This window comes from Falco cherrug, chromosome 2 (assembly GCF_023634085.1).
Source record: "Falco cherrug isolate bFalChe1 chromosome 2, bFalChe1.pri, whole genome shotgun sequence".
NCBI lineage: Eukaryota > Metazoa > Chordata > Aves > Falconiformes > Falconidae > Falco > Falco cherrug.
Window position 1 is genome coordinate 107,096,574 of NC_073698.1, and position 19,101 is coordinate 107,115,674.

General features: G+C 39.5%; 1 long non-coding RNA gene across 1 annotated transcript in view; it reads right to left on the bottom strand.

The window, feature by feature from the left end:
- Positions 1–19,101, bottom strand: part of LOC114017804 (uncharacterized) — a 332,083-nt gene that overhangs the window by 249,123 nt on the left and 63,859 nt on the right. The gene's annotated exons all lie outside the window — the stretch shown is intronic.

Genomic DNA, 19,101 nt, shown 5'->3' on the forward strand with positions numbered 1-19,101 from the left:
GCCCATTGGCCAGGATGGTCAGATTCAGCTTTGCTATTCAGATGTGAGGTAACAATCATTTTGACCACATAAAACAGACCAGATATATACATAGACACTGGGGTTTTTTAGCAGTATTTATATTTGTAAAAGATATTCCTATAAAACAAATCTACTGCCAAAAAGACCTTGAAGGGAGAGATACATAAATGAATCCCAGCATCCCCGTCAATATAGCAACAATACGTTTGTATCCAAAAAACTATGCCAGGCTGACTGGGATGAAGGGAGCAAAGGATGAGTGGATATAGGTTAAAGAAAGTTTAGAAGGTAACTCTTAGCTCTGCATGTCCAGCCACAGAGTCTACTGTAAAAAAGAGAGTATCTAGCTCTACTTGATGTAAAGACTTCCTAAAGCACCTCTTTGTTGGAGATCCTGCATCTTCACACACAGCTCATTACATTTATCCATTCACATCTGCAAACCCTACCCTATGTTGCCAGTGTGGACAAGCAGTGAATCTGTTCTTGAAAGTATCTGAATGTCCCAGAAAACGTTACAGAATTTTTAAAATTTAAGTTCATAACATACATGAAAAAACACGGATGGGTAAAACCTCTTTCTGACGTTGCCCACACCAGCATTTAACATGTGCTTGGAGAATAAAAGTCTGGAAAATTGTTACCTACTGCATATCTAGGCACATTTCCCTGACAGAGAACTACAGGGGCAAAAAAAGCTTGGTAATATTTGCTCCTGTTTATTTTCTCTAAATTAAATGCTACTTCGTCTGTGAACTTTTCTTTTTTTTTCCTTTTTTTTTTTTTTTTGTGTGTGTGTGTCATGGAAAACATGACCTTGCTGAAGCTTCTCAGTTAAAAATGAATTCTCAGTAGAAAAATATCCCTAAAGTAGATTCTCTCTCTTACCAGGGAATGCTCCAGCAGTCAACTTCAATTTGCCTTAAAGACAAAAAGGCATCTCTCTAGGGATAAAAATCAATCCCCAAACTGTCAGCAGCAACATACAAAGTTTAGAAATGTGCTTAATTCAGCACAAACAAATGCTTGTAAATTGTCAAGCCAATATGTGAGAAGTGACTCTTCCATTAAATCATGAGCTAACCGAAAAAACTAGAAAGGGGACAAAGACACCACAAGCAGATATATTTTATCCACCTGATACCTATCAAGCACACTAGTACAGAAGAAACAACAAGGAACAATTCTTTACTAATCGATTACTGATTATGCTTAATATTATTTTAATTGCTATTAATCTTTTAAAAGATTTTCACTACTGTTGCGTTCAAGTGCATGCAAAAGAATACCTTCTCCATACAGCTTGGCAAAGAGGAGTAGTTTGGGACTCCATCAACTCAGATTTGCAGTCTGAAGCTGATCCACACTTAGCGACAAGGAAATCAGTTTTCCAGCTTGGAAACATCGTCACAAACTACAACTGCGTGAACGAGGCAAGCCATTGCTGGTGACAGACACGCAGGAGGCATGCCCCTTCCTCCTTCTCCCCTCAAGGCCTGAGCAAGGTTAGGGACCACAGCTGGAAGCTCTTGCCTTTTCTTCTGTGCCTTGTGATACCTGTGGAAACCGCAACACCCTTCTGCCTTCCAAAGGGGTCCTGGCCTCTGCCCAGCAGCAGTCTGACATACTGGAAGCTGTCTCCACACCCAGTGCAGCAGGGTCTGGCTGGACAGTGTGTGGACAGGCAAGGCAACCTTTCCCATCTGGTCATTCTGTCTGCAGTCACTCTGCCTCTGCAGGAAGGGATGGGACTGTTCGGTAGGTTGAGTTCAGGCCTGTACTACACTCTTCCATACCACTGATCAAAACAGACAGGACAGAGACAGAACATACCAACAAAAGGAATAACATAGCGGTGACAACCCTCCACAGAATAGTGAGAACTTGGAATTTCCTTCAATAAATGCAATTCCTACCGTAGCAGATGAGGCCATGATGATCCACACTTGTAAGAAAGAAGAAAAGTCTTGAAACAGTCTCAAGATCTGAGCAGAGCTCCACCCCAGATATCCTTAATCTTTAATGAAACAACTTAATCTTTATGTACCCCAGTTTCTGATCTGTAAAATCTGTCTAGAGTATAAGCTGTTTCAAGCATGGACTTCATTATCATATAGCTTTTGCACAGTAACTATTAAAAGCCTTTAAGTTTTGTTTTTGTGTGTGGCTGTAAACATCAGAAAGTCCTGAAACAAGAACGTGCTATTGTGTTTTGCAAAATGCAGGCTGTATTTTACTTAAAACAAACCCTGCAACAACAACCAAAAAAAACAATAAATCAAAAAACCAACCCCTCCTCAGAAAGGATCTAACACAGACTCAAAGATCAAGTTTCAGTGACTCCTTCAGAGTTCCACTAAAACTTCCCTATGTGTTAAAAATCAAAGGACATCTTCTACAGTATTGAAAAATCCACCATAAATCAGTTAAAATATGAAACCATAAAAACATTTGAAAATATGAAGTCAACGGGAAATGCCAGAAAAGGAAAGTTCCATGCAACAAAAAGGCAAGTGGGGGAGCAACTCAAAGCAAGATCAGTAATAACCAGAGAATAAACAGTGCTATTTGAGGGATCTTTTGTGTAGAATGTAGAAAAAAATAGACCAAGTTCCATGCGGGAGATCCACTGCAAGAAAGACATGACCATGCGTCATTATAATGCTTTTATGTTATTTTCTTTGAGCACAGAAGCACCATGAATTGTGAACTTTTTTTGTAGATCAAGGAAAGAAGGAAAAAACATACCCAATGAGTAAAAACTGTAAGACAAAAGTTGCCATCTCTTTCTGCCGTTACTTTCAGAGGTAACAACACAGATTTCCACACTGACATATCGTGCAATTTCACGTACAAAGTTATAAGTGCCAGAAAAACAATGGCTATTGCTACTTTCTGAATTGCTTTATTATAAAGCTTTCTATGGAGTTTACTGAGGATTGGAAAGGGAGGGAAAAATAATAAATTCCTGATTTATCTTGAAAATCAGTAAGTCTAGTCTATTTGCAGCTGATACTTCAGAATGGTCAGAAATCTTTTCATCACTACTTTACCAAATAAATTTTCTGATACACAAGATCAAAGGCTAAGATTAGCTTAGGAATCCAGCCATCATTTATTTTGGCAGTGTGCATATGTTAGTAGATTTTTTTGGTCCTCCCTAGGATTAACATGACTTTCTGGAGATGGCATGGGGTTCATACAAAAATCTGAAAGCGCAAAGTTACATTGCTTAGTTTAATCAATTAGGAAAGAGAACTAGAACAGCTGAACTATGTTGCATTCAAAAATAAGACTGTTACAGAAGAGAGTAACAATTCATACGCACAGGTATTAGAGATCTTTCTTGTTAGCTGGTTCCATCTTTCAGAAAGTACACCATTACCAGCATTCTCACTGTAACAGTTCTTAATACCAAAAATCTTTCTCCAAAATAAACATATAATTTATTCTCTTAAATTAGTCAAAATTACTAGTTATTGTTATTTGGTTTTCATAACACTGAACCATTTATTTTTTTTACAGGGTTTCTCTGTCCCTTTCACAGAAGATACTGCTTGTTGCTCAGGTCCACAATACGTATCACTATTTTCATTAGGTTCCAAGACGATGACAGTGAAAGTTCAGGCTAAAAGGGCAAATAAATAGGTTCAAGTCTGGATCAAATAAATGGGTGTCTCAGGCATAAACCCCTGCACTTGGAAGGCAGTGATACAAAGTCAAGCAGGGCAGTCCATACTGCCTAGAGTGCTTGTTGCTGTTTGCGCACACCTTCAAGCACTGTCATATTTTCAGTCTTTTCTTTGTATCTGAGCCAGAACCTCTCTGATTTTACAGACATGGAGTCTGTCACCTCTTGCAGTGTCAAGAGCTGCAGTCCTAAGCACAGGGTTACCAGGGTTAAGCCAGCAATTCTGCAGGAATTATCAGTGTTTAACAGTTTTGTTTTAATACCTTTGGAGAATTCCTGATTCTGCAAGCCTGAATCCGTGCCCCATGCCTTGAGGAACTGATGGGATGGGGGAAGACTCCAGGGGCAGCTCATGAGCAGGCTACAATCACAGCTTGCAGGAATGCTGCTGCAGTGAGCTGAGGAGAGCATACAGCTGGGACCTGCAGCCATTCTGATGGCAGCCTTAGAGGAACCCTATGGGATTTTTGTTTCATCAGCCAGGGATCTGAGTTACTCTGAAATAACAGAATCCTGCCAGTGGTCCTAAGAGCTAGATTGCAGACCACATCTCAACTGCTGGCAAACCATTTACAGCTCCAGAGTTGTATATTACCAAGATACTGCCAGCAAAAGGAAAAATGAAAGCCTGTGCTTGTTCTCTTCATAGTACAACTTCCATCATATGCTTTCACAGTGTGCAGCCTGCTCATCATGTGTGCTGGACCGTGCTGCAATAGGGAAGGCAATGGGGACTGTGACCCTAAAACCTTACCCTAGAGGCCTATGAGGAAAACAGGTTGAAGATTTCCTCAGGGAAATCCTTGCCTGGGCTTACTTATGGGTAACTAGAAGGCTGTTGTGTTTTCCCTGTCCACTGCATGAGAGCCAGACAGAGCCTGAACAACTACTGTTTGATTTGGGTTAAGAGTCAGACACCACCTGGGGCAACGTCCAGACTGCAGCCAGGGATACTATTTCCGGAAACACAAAGGACAGGTGGGAATTTGCAAATGGTAACACTTTATACATTTAGAGCACCGCTGTGTTTCAGTGCAAACCATTAAAACGCAAGCATACAGCATTACTCAGGGTGATTTTTTGCATCGGACCGTAGCAATATTGAGGGCAGAGTCTATCTCCAAGCTCATCAATTTTTCACAACAGCTGATATTCCCATGCTCAGGGATGCAAATACTGCCTTATTTTTTGTGGTATTCCAATTTTAGTCTGTCAGATAAATGTGCACCACGTCATTCAGTGAGAGAGCATGGAGGTAGTGAAAGGGGGCTGCTGTATGACTCAAAAAGGGTGTTACTTTCAGAACTCCAGTATTTCAGTTATGGCTGTGATACTGGTTTCTTTTGTTATATGATTGGGGGTGGGGTGGGGTGGGGAGTCGTGGAGCGGGATAGCTGCAGGTCATTGGTAATTGTGGTAATGCAGAGCTGTGGAGGAAAAAAAAAGTATGCTCTGATTTCTGAAGTATGCATGTCCTGTGCAGAACCTTCATTTCATCTTATCAGTAAGGACAACACGTATGTGGACAAAAACTGTTCTCTGAAAGCACTAAATGTTTTGTGAAACAAGCTAACCTCCATAAAATGAATGTATTTTTTCTGCTTAGCAAACAACCAAACATTTGTCATTGCTGCTTGTTAGTCATTTGTATGTTCAAGGGTAAATGGAGGTAAAGAAAATTTGCTCAACTTCTAATTTGGACAATATATTTTATCACCTTTGACTGCCTGGCTTAAAATACTAGGTAAGTACATTACTCATTTCTTAATTTAGTGCTACTTCAGTGACCCTATTCATGCTGAATGGGCTGATGGCTTCAAGTTCATGATGTTATTTCCACCCTGCCTGAATGACTGAAACTTTGCAAACAGAACAACAATACAAGAAATAAACTTCTTAAATGCAAGGATTCTGGGAAGATAATAATCCATAATACATTTTCTGACATTATCATGATCTAGGAACAATTCCAAATGTAGGAAGACCATGTGTTACTATGCTTTTATAATAAACAGAACTTCACAAACCTACTCAAAAATCAATGTATTTTTAATATTTAAGCAGCATTCATTTATACCCTTTCTGGCCTAACAAATAGAAAAATTGGCAGAGCAAAGGTACTTACACATGCTGGGCATGGACATGAGAAAGTTTTGTCTTTAAGGAATACACACACCCTCTTTTTCCCTTTTCCAGTGCAATCCCTCAACTGGAGTGGTTATTCATCACTCGACACCTCAGATTATCAGACTATTGCTTAGTGAACGTTCTCTTCGTGTTTATGTCTGAAGGAAAGCTGAAGTGATTTCAGAGTTTAAAATGCCCGGTAGCTTTCAAAATGGCCTACAAAAGCCCTGAGGAGTGCCGTTCCCTAGCCATAGCTCAGGTCTAGCATTACAAGATGCACAGCAAAATTCTACATATGCTATTACAAACGTGCCCTAAACTTCGACCCAGAGGGACCATCTTTAAGGTTGAGAGAGCACTTCACTCTCCCTTCCTCTACAGACCTTTGGCTCTCTGCTGAGGCTGCTAGCCAGGGTGCCAATTAGTGCCAGCTGATTGCTCTTCTGATGTGCACACCTCTCTAGGAACCAGACTGAAGCTACCAACTCATTTCATATAGGTCATTGGGTGTTGACAACTTTGTAAGAGATTGACTAAGGCCCAATTTGGACCAGCAATTTAGCAGGAAGGTCCTATATCCCACTGCCCTTCAACCTCCCTCACGTATGTAATTTTAATATAGCAACTTTTAGCCCACAAATTGACTACAGTTTCAGAGAGAGGGGCATTAGAAAACTCCAGAAGCAAGTACATTTACAAAGACTTCCATAAAGTGTTATTGCAAAATTAAACTGTGCCTTACCCCCTTAACCTTTTGCTATGTAGAATGCATTTAAAGGATTTCATTAGGGCCAGAGGCTGTGGCTTACATTTCTGTGGCTAAGTGAAATGAATCATGGAAGAAATTGGCTTAATTGGGGATTCCAATAAAATACTAGTTTTAGAACCAGTGAGTCAACAAAGATTTAGCCACTTCAAAATGTTTAAGACACGAATGGGAAAGTTGTATTTTGTTTTAGAATAAGAAAAAAAATACATAATTATAAAGCCTTCCACAATCTATTCTAACAAATCCACTTCTACAAAACTGTAAGAAAAAGGAGTGGGAGAATCATTTCTCAAAAGTACATATCAATTTAGGCCACAGGATACCCACAGTAGTTGCATGTTCACTGCTGTTAATACCATAAAGTGTATTATGTAGTACAACAATGTATATATTATTTAAGCTGGAATCACCAATTTTACTAGCTAAACTTCTGCCAAATACTTACAGCTCCTACATAGTTTATTCTAGTGCCAGTCACTAGCAGTGGGACAACCACCCTGTGATGGTTTCTTTTTCCTACATTATCATTCCTAATGTTACTCTGGAATGGAAATGGGATGCAGACAGCATGTGCAGTCTGGAGACTTTAGGAAGGAGAAAAACACCCTTTCACGCATCGTGAACAAAGATCCTCCATCTCAGACTGATTTCTTTCAATAACTTCACCACCTTAGCCAATCTGCAAGAGGTGCAATAACATTTTTTTAACCACAACATTAAATGGGTACAATCACAGTGTACACATCTGGCATAAAGCAATGCCATGACTGCAGCCATGGCAAAGGAACTGTATTGATAGGTCATAGCAGTTGCTACAATTGTATAATTTTCACATGCAGTCAGGGCTGCCATTATTATAACATGAAGGTGTTACAAACTGTCTTTGTATCTAATCCAGCTCATCCACATCTGTACTCTGGAGGTATGTAAACAGTCAGCAAAAATAGGATATCTGTTCAGCAGTGTCAGCCACTTGAGGTACTCGTTTCCTTCACTCCTGTTCATCTTTGACAGATGATTGTAATGCAATAGCTCAAAGGAGATAGGAAACAGGAGACAGAGACACCCCCGCAGGGCTCCACTGAGTTTCAAAGGTGCTAGCTAGCAGCAAGAGATACAGTAAATGAAAAAACTAGCATGGCAAGAAGCACAATCTTCAGGGCTAAATATATATGGTATATCTTGTGAAGGGTCGTAATATAGCAGATCTCCTGCTGGAGAACAGCTGTATAGTAAAGCTTTATATTGAAGAGTTAAGTTGGTTAAGCTTGTTTAAAAAAAAAAAACAACAACTTTCTGTAGTGTGTGCCACGTGCAGAAGGGCATGAGAAAGCAGTTGGGGACTTTTGTGTTTTCTTGCTCCCAGCACTCAGAGCACCCCACAGCCAAGTGAAAACAGGACCTGCTCCCTGCTTGTATTGGGGCCAGGTTACAGACAACAAGGGACACGTGAAAATTACAATATTACATTTCCTCTAATCCTGTCCCTTTCAGCATAACGTGATTGCTCGGAGTCCTGGACTTTACAAAGGGACCTGAGTCTGCACTTTGTGGCACCTAAGGTAACCACTTTGCCTATGACTCATGCTAGTATCAGCATTTTACATCTACTTTGCTCAGGTTTAAATACCCACAGTAAAATATCAGGCAACAAAGAATGAAAATTAAAAGGATTCTGTCTATTGTTCATGTTTCTTGAAGACTAAGCTGAGGAGAGGTGGTCCAATGCCTTTTATACCGAAAGAAGACACAGCAATCGTCATACTGAATTGAAGACCTCAGGACTGGCCTTTACTTGCATGGATGGGAGAAGCCCACCTCTGTTCTGGATATTTGTACTTTACAAGGAGGACTTCACAATATCATAACAAAGAGGGGGCTCTTGCTACCAGATCACATTCTATGTATTATCCAGAGCTGTATCTATTAAAAACTAAATTAAATCAAATGAACAAGTACCTTCTGGTACATAGGTGGGAAAAGACTACTTATAGAAAATAATTTGTTGTAAGAGGAAGCTGGACACATTCTATTAGAGGAATGACATTGTTAACACAATGAATAAATGTTAATTAAAACTGCCTGTTCATGGACATGGCAGATAAATCCTGAAAGTCTTTAAGTCAAGCCTGATCATCTTTTTAAAATCTGTGTTAGAGCGCAACAGAAGAGATGAGCTTGAGACAGCTTTATTTAGTGTGGCACTATGGCCTTTGCTAGGTCATGGGGTCAGAGAATATCAGTCACCAGTGCTGCCTTTTCTGATGGCTTTAATCTTTGAAACCTTCCAGTGAAACTGTGTGACCCATCGTTAGCAAAATGCATGAAAAATGGCTGAAGTGCCTATTTGGTTGCACGTCACATCATAAATTACCAACAGGGCTGTTCTGACCAACGAGTTTTCACTGAAATTAACCAAGAAAAAAAATGAGGAAACAGGGTTCCCACTGTCACCACTGCCTATCAGCAGAGATCACCACAATGAGCTTACGCTCCGGGTCACCCAGCCAGGCCTCTGCCCTCAGGAGCAGTCACGCAGCTCTGCCAGACCAGCCACCACTGCTGCATGGACAAGCAGCTTGTGCTGTGATCTGCTGGCCAGAGGGGTAGGCTGCCCATCCGTGTCACTCATCTGCCAACAGGATGGAGCTCTCCTCCCATCCTTCTGAAATCACCTTCACTGAGCTCCCCAGACAGCTCTTGTAAAGCACCAGCACTAACACCTGGCTGCCTTATGGACTTGAAGGCATAAGACAGTGGTGACTGTGTCTGACCCCACAGGAAAACAGAGGATTTCAGAAAGAAAAGACCAAGAACACCTTGGATCAGGAAGACCGTGTCGGGGCACAGCATGCAGGGCCTGATGTAGCTACAGGAATTTGGTACCCACAGCAGTGTGGGTTTCCCTGCCAGCAGCACCAGTGGAAGGCACAGCCTGGAAATGTGCCTCTTCCCCCAGGGTACAAGCAGGGCTCCATGACCTCCTCCTGCCTCACTACCTCTCACAGCACCACCTCTCAGACCACAGACAGGACTAAATTCCAGTTTTACATAATCTCCATAAAAAAGTTTCACTTTAGAAGTGAGTTTATAGTTAAGGTTGTTCAAATACCTTTATTCATAAAAATGGACATATTAAAAAAGACATTATTGAAGAGATATTCCTCCTCAAGCCAAGACACTGAAATCAAGCCAAACATAAAAGACAAGGAAAACACGTTATAACTCACTCAATAGTGTAACAAAATGTTATCACTGCAGAAAAACACAAAAGTAATAAAAGTAACTTTGACCCTAGTAGCTTTCAAACTGTTAGGCGTCGATGGAAATTTTCTAACCTGATTTAAAAAACCTATTCTGCTCTGCAACCTCCTTTTACCTCCCTCTTTGATATGAAATTTCAAAAGCCTCCAGCATTTTTTCAAAGTCCAAGATGAAGTTCAAGAAATGAATCTATCAGTTGTTGAAACATTACCTTAAATAGTGACAATACTTTAATAATCTCCACAGCCACTACCATTCTTTTACACCTTTTAGGAAGGTTTCCCAACATGTGGGAGTGAATTAGGAGCTAAACATCTTTGTGAAGACAATTTGAGCAGCAAATTAGAGTATGGTTCCTAAATCACTTGAGAATGTAAATCAAGCTTCCTGGTCATTTGATCCCCTAACAGTGTTATTTACCTCCCTACCTTTATTTAGATTGAAGGTATATGCCAGTTTATTTTCATAGCAGAAGACAGCAGCTGTAATGCAGACTCCAGAACACATTTTAAAATTAGTATTTCTGAGGTTCCCTTTCTTTCACTGTCCCATTGCAACCATGCTGGGGAGAAACCAAAATACAGTTGAATGGTGAAAAAAAGGGATGCTACAGATAGAAATCACAGCTTGTATTCTGTATCCTGCAAGTGTATTCCAGGCCAAATTACAAAGTCAAAAATAGACATCTTTTGTTTCCTGACACATACAAATGGGGTGAATTATTCTGCTTTGTGAATTACATCTTCAACCTTTTTCTCTGGGTTAGTTTGCTGGATTTCAATGTTTAAACATCTTACAAGCAGGAAAACAAGGCAAGAAGGCAGCTGAGTCCACTGGCTGATCTAAAGAAGGTTTCTCAGCTTATCACACCCACACAACACCATCTGCAAATCTTCCATGTCTCTTCAACAGTTTAGAGAGCAGTTTGCAAGCTCACAAAATTCTGCACACAAGTTGCATAGAAAGGCAAAAGGTGGTGCAGCTATCCACATAGCATTGCAGTGTGCTTGCTGTTGAGTCTAATGCTTCTGGAAAGATGCAGCTCATCACCCCGTCTGACTTTGCGGAGCATGTGCACTAAGTCTGACACTTCCTGAGCATCAGGAAGCAAGCTCACTCAGCACATGCCATAAAGTTGTTTTGTTTACATGCAGTGAAATGCAGAACTGAGGAACAAAACCACAGAAACACCATTCTTCTTCATAAGAAAGGTGAGATTGTGTTAAGAACAGTGACCGTAGAAGCCATATGAACCTCTAACCAGAGAAAACAGACACATTCCTACATAAGTTTTTGCTCTCAAACAGCTGAGTTCCTTGCTCCTTGTGGCAGGAAGTGGATTTCACTTCTATTCAATTTACTCAAGGAGCTAAAGAGAAAAAAAAAAATCACAATTAAACCATATTTTAGAATCTTACCTGGAACTGTAGAACCTTCCTTACTAGAAATTGCTAGCCTTCTATTTCTGAGGGTACCTGGATTGTTTCCTTTTTATTTTTACAAACACATGTTGAGCAATATCAGTCAGGCCACAGAATCCAGTACATATGTACCAGGAAATCGCAGAATTAATGTGCAATCTAATCGCAGCCTAAATGCTTATCTAAGCTTGATTAATAACTAGTTCATGATGCAGGCTTGTAATACATAGCGCTAATGTTGCCTTATTTAATGCACAAGATAGACAATGCTCATTTAAGAGCAGCTTGCTCTGCAGTATTTTCTTTTGTCCCTTGCTCATATTATAATCCTTTGTAGCGGGTTTATTTCCTATACGTGGTTCAAAACCTGCTCTGAAGACAAATTTATTTACTTTGTCCAGGCATATGTTTGGTGCTGATCATTAGAGGATACAAGTAATTCAGACGTATTATTTTTACTGAAGTCTTGAAAAAGCCTGCATCTGCCTTTTACAGATGACAAAAGATGTGCACTGAGATTACAGTCAGAGAGATACAGGTACACAAAACCTGAGACATCTGGCACATCAACTGGAATAGTAGATAGCACTATTCATTATTCTGTAGAGTCAAACCACAAGTCTCTAGTGGCTTCAGGAGTAGATGTGGGTGTTCAACACTTCTGATTAATCAGTGTAGGATCTCACAGTCAGCACGCAGAAGGTGGGGAATACACACATGATATGAAAAATTTAGTGACTTTATTAAACCTCAGTGGCAGAGACAAGACTACAGTCCTATTTTTCAGTCTTATCTAACTTCTCACCTATGTATTTCCTTTCCTGTGGTCTTTGATTTATCTACTACACACCATCCAGCTGCCAGAAATGAACAGTCTCTTCCACTGCACAAGCCTATGTATCCCTAGGCAGGTCTGACTTGTAGTCTGGATAAAGCAGAAATCCCACGGGAGGTAAGGACATGGGGAGAGAGAAAGAGGCAGTACATGACTACATAGTTAAAGACTGAGTTGTAATGCACATGAACAAATGAGCTATCTTAAACAACCTCAAACCTGCCATTTTATAATGAGTACTCCACTTTGCTACTTTAAAAATATTCTTCCTATATTATTTTTTCATGCCATTGCCGTACAAAATCTTGTGCTCTATTTGTCAAAGAAGTCTTATGCTATAAGATAATCATGGAAGGGCAACAGAGGACTAGAAGAATAATATTTTCACATATAACTGTTTTACTTTATGCTTTGCTTTTTACTTAAGGTATTGTTGGGTTTGGGTAGGTTTTTGGTTTTTTTGGGGGGAGGGGGTAGGTGTTGTTTTTTATTTAAAATATGGAACGAATTTCATGTGTGTGCTTTCACGAAAAATCATGCATGCTAAACAGTCCCTTATTTTAATAAGAATTTTTTTTCCTTTGTATTTTTTGAAGAATAAATCTGCAGTCTCATTTAAGCACTGAGATTTGGATCACTTAAAAATATTGGACAAGAAATGAAAGCTAGCTGAACATCTGAATAACCAAGATGTACCACCCACAGCAGGACTCTGATACTGTAGGCACATTGCAAAAAAACAGTATCACCTAAAGGACTTCATCAAAAGAAACACATTCAAATTCCTACAATGCATTTCTCTTATTGTCATTAGCATTTTGCATTTTTGTCTGTGGACTGGATGGAATTTCTTTTCAGTTTAGACGGTGGAAAAATATCCTGGCTCCTTCCAGCAAAAAGTTGCATCGTATATAGCCCAGGCTACGCGGGCAGCCTGGCCGGCGGTCTGCTGCTCCCCGGGGAGCTGGGCTGGGGTCCGTGTGGGGGAGGCGGGTGCCCCCGGCCACGCTGCGCTCCAGCGCCGGGCCAGGAGCATCCTCTAGCGGCCAGCGCCTCAGGAAGGCCCTCCGGCCCCCAGAAACAAGAATCTTCTGGAAAACGGAGAGAAATCAGCAACTGGCGGAAATAGGCAGAAGCCAAGAGGATACTCGCAAAATGAAGGATATTTTGCCCTGCCTCATGTATGCCCTCACGTCAGACTAAATGGAAGACAGTTCTCTTCTGGGCCTTGAGTAGCACAGAGACCCATTTCCCTCTCTGCTCTGGCATACCCTCGTCACCAAGGTCCCAACTCAGCAGTGCTTTGGCGTGGAAGAAAACAACAAAAGAAAGAAACAAAAACCAAACACAAGAAAAAAAAAACCCAACACTTACACCCCCACCCCCCCTAAAAAAATACCCTGCCAAATCAAACCAAACCAAAACACCCTGCAAATCCAACTAGTTTTAAAGTCCTATATGAATGAAGATGAGATATATGCTGAGAGATATAGGTGGGAATTGTGTACAAAAAACTGTGTGCAGTGTGTTACATTTGTATTAATTTTGTAGCCACTTCGCTTAAACAATAGCCGCATTAGATTCTAATCAACATAGGGTGAAAAAATAAGGGGCTGAATGTGAAAGAAAGGAAAAAGAGCAATCACATTTGCTTGCCATTTTCCCAGCCCATTAAACAATGTTATTGTCGTTAAAAAAAAAATTAAAAATTGCCCAGTCACACAGCCCTAATTTAACAACTTGGGTGCTTTACAGATTTTGGCACAGATGTGGACTGGTTTGGTTCTCTATACTATGGTCTAGGATTAAGGCAAGTAAATGTCTACAGTGGATACACACTGGCTGAGAACATGTATTAGTTTGTTAGGGCATAAATCACAGAGCAAGGTCAAACACCTAGAATGCAAAGCACAAGTGCATAATGTCTTACAGGTCATGAGGATCCGGGATCAGAAATGGCCACCTCGAGAGCTGCAGGATGAGGAAAATGACCAAGAGCACACTGGGGTTTGGTAGTGATCCTGGCTCTTGTGAGGCTCCCAGCCTCACAACTGCAGTCTTTTCTTTTTCGTTTGATCGACTGCTTTCTCTTTGGTGGCATTTGCCCTCGAAACACATCAAAGCCTAACACATTCGCCTGGACTACTCTTAGTATTCTAACACAGTCTGGCCATGCCTGGCTTAGGAAAATAGGTAGCATACTTTGACAGGTATATGGACAACGGCAGACAGTATATTTAGCAAAATGATTATGTTTGAAGTCTAAGCAAAGCTTAAAATTTGTCATGTCCTAATGGATAATCACAATAAAATTTGGTTATTTACCTTAGGTTTCTGCTGAGGATCATTTTAGTGAAATTTTGCCATGTTTTTAAGCAAACTGCCTTCTCATGAAAGGAAAGTATGACTCAGTTTTCTTCCATTTCTGACTGGATGCAGTTAGGGACAGGGGAGACCACTATGCCAGGAGCAATGACTAAGCAACTGTGTATCTTTGTGGATTAGCCATGACCTGCACACCATGAGTGGCACATATGTAACCTGCGCTCCAGCAATCTCAGCCAGACTCTACTGCCCAAAGGTGCTGGCCCTAATATACCCATCACCAAAGAGCAGTAGATAAAGAAATTTAAGTATTCCTAATGTTCACTAGACCTGCAAGACTCACACCAAGCGCAGTGTGTTGAGAGCAGTATGTCTGCTGGTTAAAAGCAAGGAAACAGAGTAGGAAATTAATGTTTGGTTTTGACACTAAGGGAACTCTACCAGATCTGCCATGCCTTCTTTTGTTCATGATACAGCTTTTGTTGTAGGAAATAATAAAAGCAAAAAAGAATAGCAAAAAGACTCTCTATGAATACAAAATTACTTGTGTAGCCAAAAGGGTAGGGAGAGTTATAGAAGGTCTTGTCATGTCAAATCATCAGCTTGTAAACTAACAAGTGAAAATAATTGTTGATAAATGTAAAGTAGTGCACTTGAGAAAAACTGACTCAAATAGCCATAACATGTTTATGCATATATATCGGCATGTAACTGTATACATACCCTGTGTACCGCATACACACACAATCTTAATTGGCTATTACAATTTAGGACAGTTATTGTCTGTAATCCCATAAGAATATCAATTCTATGTTCAGTAGGAGTCACAAAGACAAACAGAATATTAGAAACTTACTAGAAAAAGGACAGGGAAAAAAGATAGAAAGCCATTATGATAAAGATTAAGTCCAGGCACAATTCTGGCAACCTTGCCAAAAAAAAGATGTACCAGAACTCTACAAGAGAAAAGTGAAGAGGATGACCTATGGTGTAAGACTACTTCTGTACCAGGATAAATTATAAAGCTATAAAATCACTGACAGAGTAGAGAATGTGAGGGGGAATGATTATGCACTTTTACCTATTAGGGAGCTTCAAATACAATTATCAGGCAGCAGCTTTAAAACATACAAGAGAAATACGTTTCCACACAGCTCATATCTAGATTCTGGGATTCATTGCCACAGAACACACACTTCATTAAGTGTAAATGTTCAAAAAAAGAGTTGAAAATATGTGCAAGAAGGCAAATCATAGCTTATTAACACTAAAATACAAATATAACCTCTGGTTTAGGACAGTCAACTGCTTGATCCGCTAAAAGATGAGGGAATACAGTGAGAAAGCATCATCATTTATTTGACCTGTTCTGCAGGTTTTCCCACATTTTCCATTCTTAAGCTCTGTAAGGTTTTGTTTTGTTTGCCTTCTCCATGTAAGCTTATGTCTGTAGCCTACCAACTACTTTACCCACCATGAATGCATCATACTTTACTACAGATACTACTACTGTAATAATCAACTGTTCACAGCATTATTCTTAGCCTGCCAACTGCTATAAAATTCAGTGATACACTTTCAGTATCCCAGAGTAATCCAAGCGAAGTGTTTGTATTCACTCCTTTCTAAATTACTCATTAACTTTCACTTCGTAGATTTTACATGTCCCATTATGTTTGTATTTCACCTTGCAATTCTGAACTTCTAAGACTTTTAGAAATGGAGACATGAGAAAAGCACAATTTATACGTAGTCCTATGATCATCCCATACACATAGCAATTAACTTAAGAATTGAGCAGCCCTTGATAATCATTGGTTTAACTTATTTACATTTCTGTGCTGAAAAATACATTTAAGATTTATTCCTAACAAATTATTAAAACTCTATTAATGCTAGTGATACCATGACCTGTTATTCCTTCCTATTCATTCCTTATAGACCAAAGACAGTAAGTTAAAATGAAGAGAAAAATACATAAAAAACCACATTTTCATATGTAGTTGCCTTTCAATTTTGGTTCACAATAATTTTGTAACTTTGAAGAATACATTTTGTATTCTCAACACACCAATATCCACTGTTAAGTTTATTATTGTCAGTTGAAAAACCTGCACTAGTCTACAATCCCCAACACATTCTCTGAAGCCAGATGAGAAAAGAGAGGGAGCAGAAAAGGAAGCAGGAGAGAGAACAGAAAGAGTCTTGAAATTTTCAGACTTGAGTTCTAAACTCTTACATTTCAAATTCAGGCTACTCTGCAACTGAGCAAATAGAGGAAAAAACCAAAAGACTGAAATTCTGTTCTTTAAAATGCTTGGAATGTCTGCAATTGTATCCCACCACATTTAAACAAAGTTCGCAGGAGTACACAGAGGAAAGGTAGAAATGGTTAGCCATAAATTAGTAAAAACTACATAGTCCACTTTCAATAGCAACTGTTGAGTTCCTTTCCTTTTAAGAAGGGATGCTCCAGAGCTTGGTCTTTCTTAAGCCTGCAGGACAGACATGACAGCCAGAGGCTGTCTTTGCCTTGCAGGGAGAGGCTCCGGGGTAAAAAATTCTGAGTTGCCTGTGCTCGCAGTGTCACCATGCTAGGCATGACACAACAATGCCAAAATAAAGATACTCCCGTGAAAGGTTCACATATAGTCAAAGATGGGTTTGGTTTATCTTTCAAAAAGTTAAAACTGCTCTAAAAATCCATGTTTCTATGACTTTGCCAGCTAACCAGAGCAGAACTAAACACTGTTAGAGTTCTTGCAAGCTCCAAAGAGATTAAGAATTCATAACCTTAAAAAGGATTCCTAGCTGAAATTTGTATGGTCTTTACTAGAGTATAGTTTAAAACTCTATGGTTGAGGTTTGTCACTGCTACCAGAACATTACAGAACAGCAGGAACATCACTACCACCACCAGTAGATCAAGGGAGAAAAAAAAAAAAACCAAACAAACCACAAAGCAGTAACTCATGCCTACATGCAGAAAGACTAATTAATTGCTCCATTACCTACAGAGGACATTTTAGCCATGACTGCTATCCAGTATTAAACAAAACATCATCAATGATCACTGAAATACTATTTCGTTTTGTTCACATAAACACGTTGTGAACATAATAGTCCCCTGAAACAAACTGATACCTTTTCACAGACAGAGATCAAATATCTTCAAAATGTTACCATCCAAGTATAAAAATACAGATACCTTAAATCAACATCTGGTTTTTTTAATGTCTTTTCTTCTTTTTGTTTTTGTGTTTTTGTTGGTTTTTTTTCTCCCCATTTCATTTCCAAATCAGTGGAGATACAATTCTATTACTGACTTTCTCAAAGTTTGACAAAGACTTGTGGAGAGGTTGTGGAGTCTCCTTCTCAGGAGACGGTCAAAACGCATGTGGACACGGTTCTGCACAGCCTGCTCTAGGACAACCTGCTTTAACAGGGCCGTTGGACTAGATGATCTCCAGAGGTCCCTTCCAACCCTGACCATTCTATGATTCTGCTACTAGACAAACTCACCCTTTTAATAAAAGAATGATTAATAAAATTGTGCTTTGTAACAGACTTCCTGATGATTTTATGCTGGTCTGGTGAAGTCACAAAAATTTTAAGTATAAATTTTACAGTATAAAATGGAACGTTTATGGAGGAAAACAGGTTTTTGAGCTTCTACTAACTATATATAGCATACAGGCTGGCATGCATTTTTTCGTGCCTAGAAAATATTAGACATGGTGGATATTCCACCTTCTTTGACATAGGAAATCAAGCCATATTCTGCAACAACAACAACAAAAAGCATCTTTATAGTAAATCACTTGGAAAACAGGCAGTACTATGTATACTAACAGCAAATTAATATAGCTTTTCCATTAATAGACATTATACTGAAGTTTATATGGTCCCAACTCATACCCCATCTGCTTCAGTTCTACACAACAGAAGAAACTTCCCCAAATGTATGAGTATTTCATTGACTTAGTAAAGCGGTTTACAGATTATTTGAGACTGCAGAGATGTGCCGTGGTCTAGGTAATGTGATTGGCAATTTTGTTAAAAATAAGTGTTCTGTGTCTTCATTGAAAGTAATGAAAGCTGTACAGCTTGGCCTTTGTTAATGAATACCTCCCCCGTCTCCAAATTACCTCAGCTTTCAACTGATATACTATGACCCTGCCTTCACAAGGCTAATATTATCTTAAATCACCCACTTAGATGGAGCAGATCACCTACAGGTTCTTCTACCTTCACCACAGGGTTCAATCACAAGCCTTTCACAGTAGAGGACATTACATATTAGTCTTTATATATTTACTAGATCAGGAATAAGACAGGGCTTACAAGATTTTGTTTTGGTTTGTTTGGTGGGGTCTTTTCCTTACATAGAACATATCAAATTTGACCTGAGCCCAAATGAAAACCTTATTCAAATTATTCTGTTTAAAGAAACTAGACAAATACTTTTGTAAAAGATATGCTAAAATATTTGGGAAGTAGAAACATTCTTCAAAAGTCTGCAAAACCACTGCATGTTTTCAGAATATAATGTGTTGAAATATCCGTAATTTTTTACAGTGCAATTTTACTAATTTGGGAAATCTACACAAACTGGCTACCATGCCATTTTCTATTCAGAAAAACAATT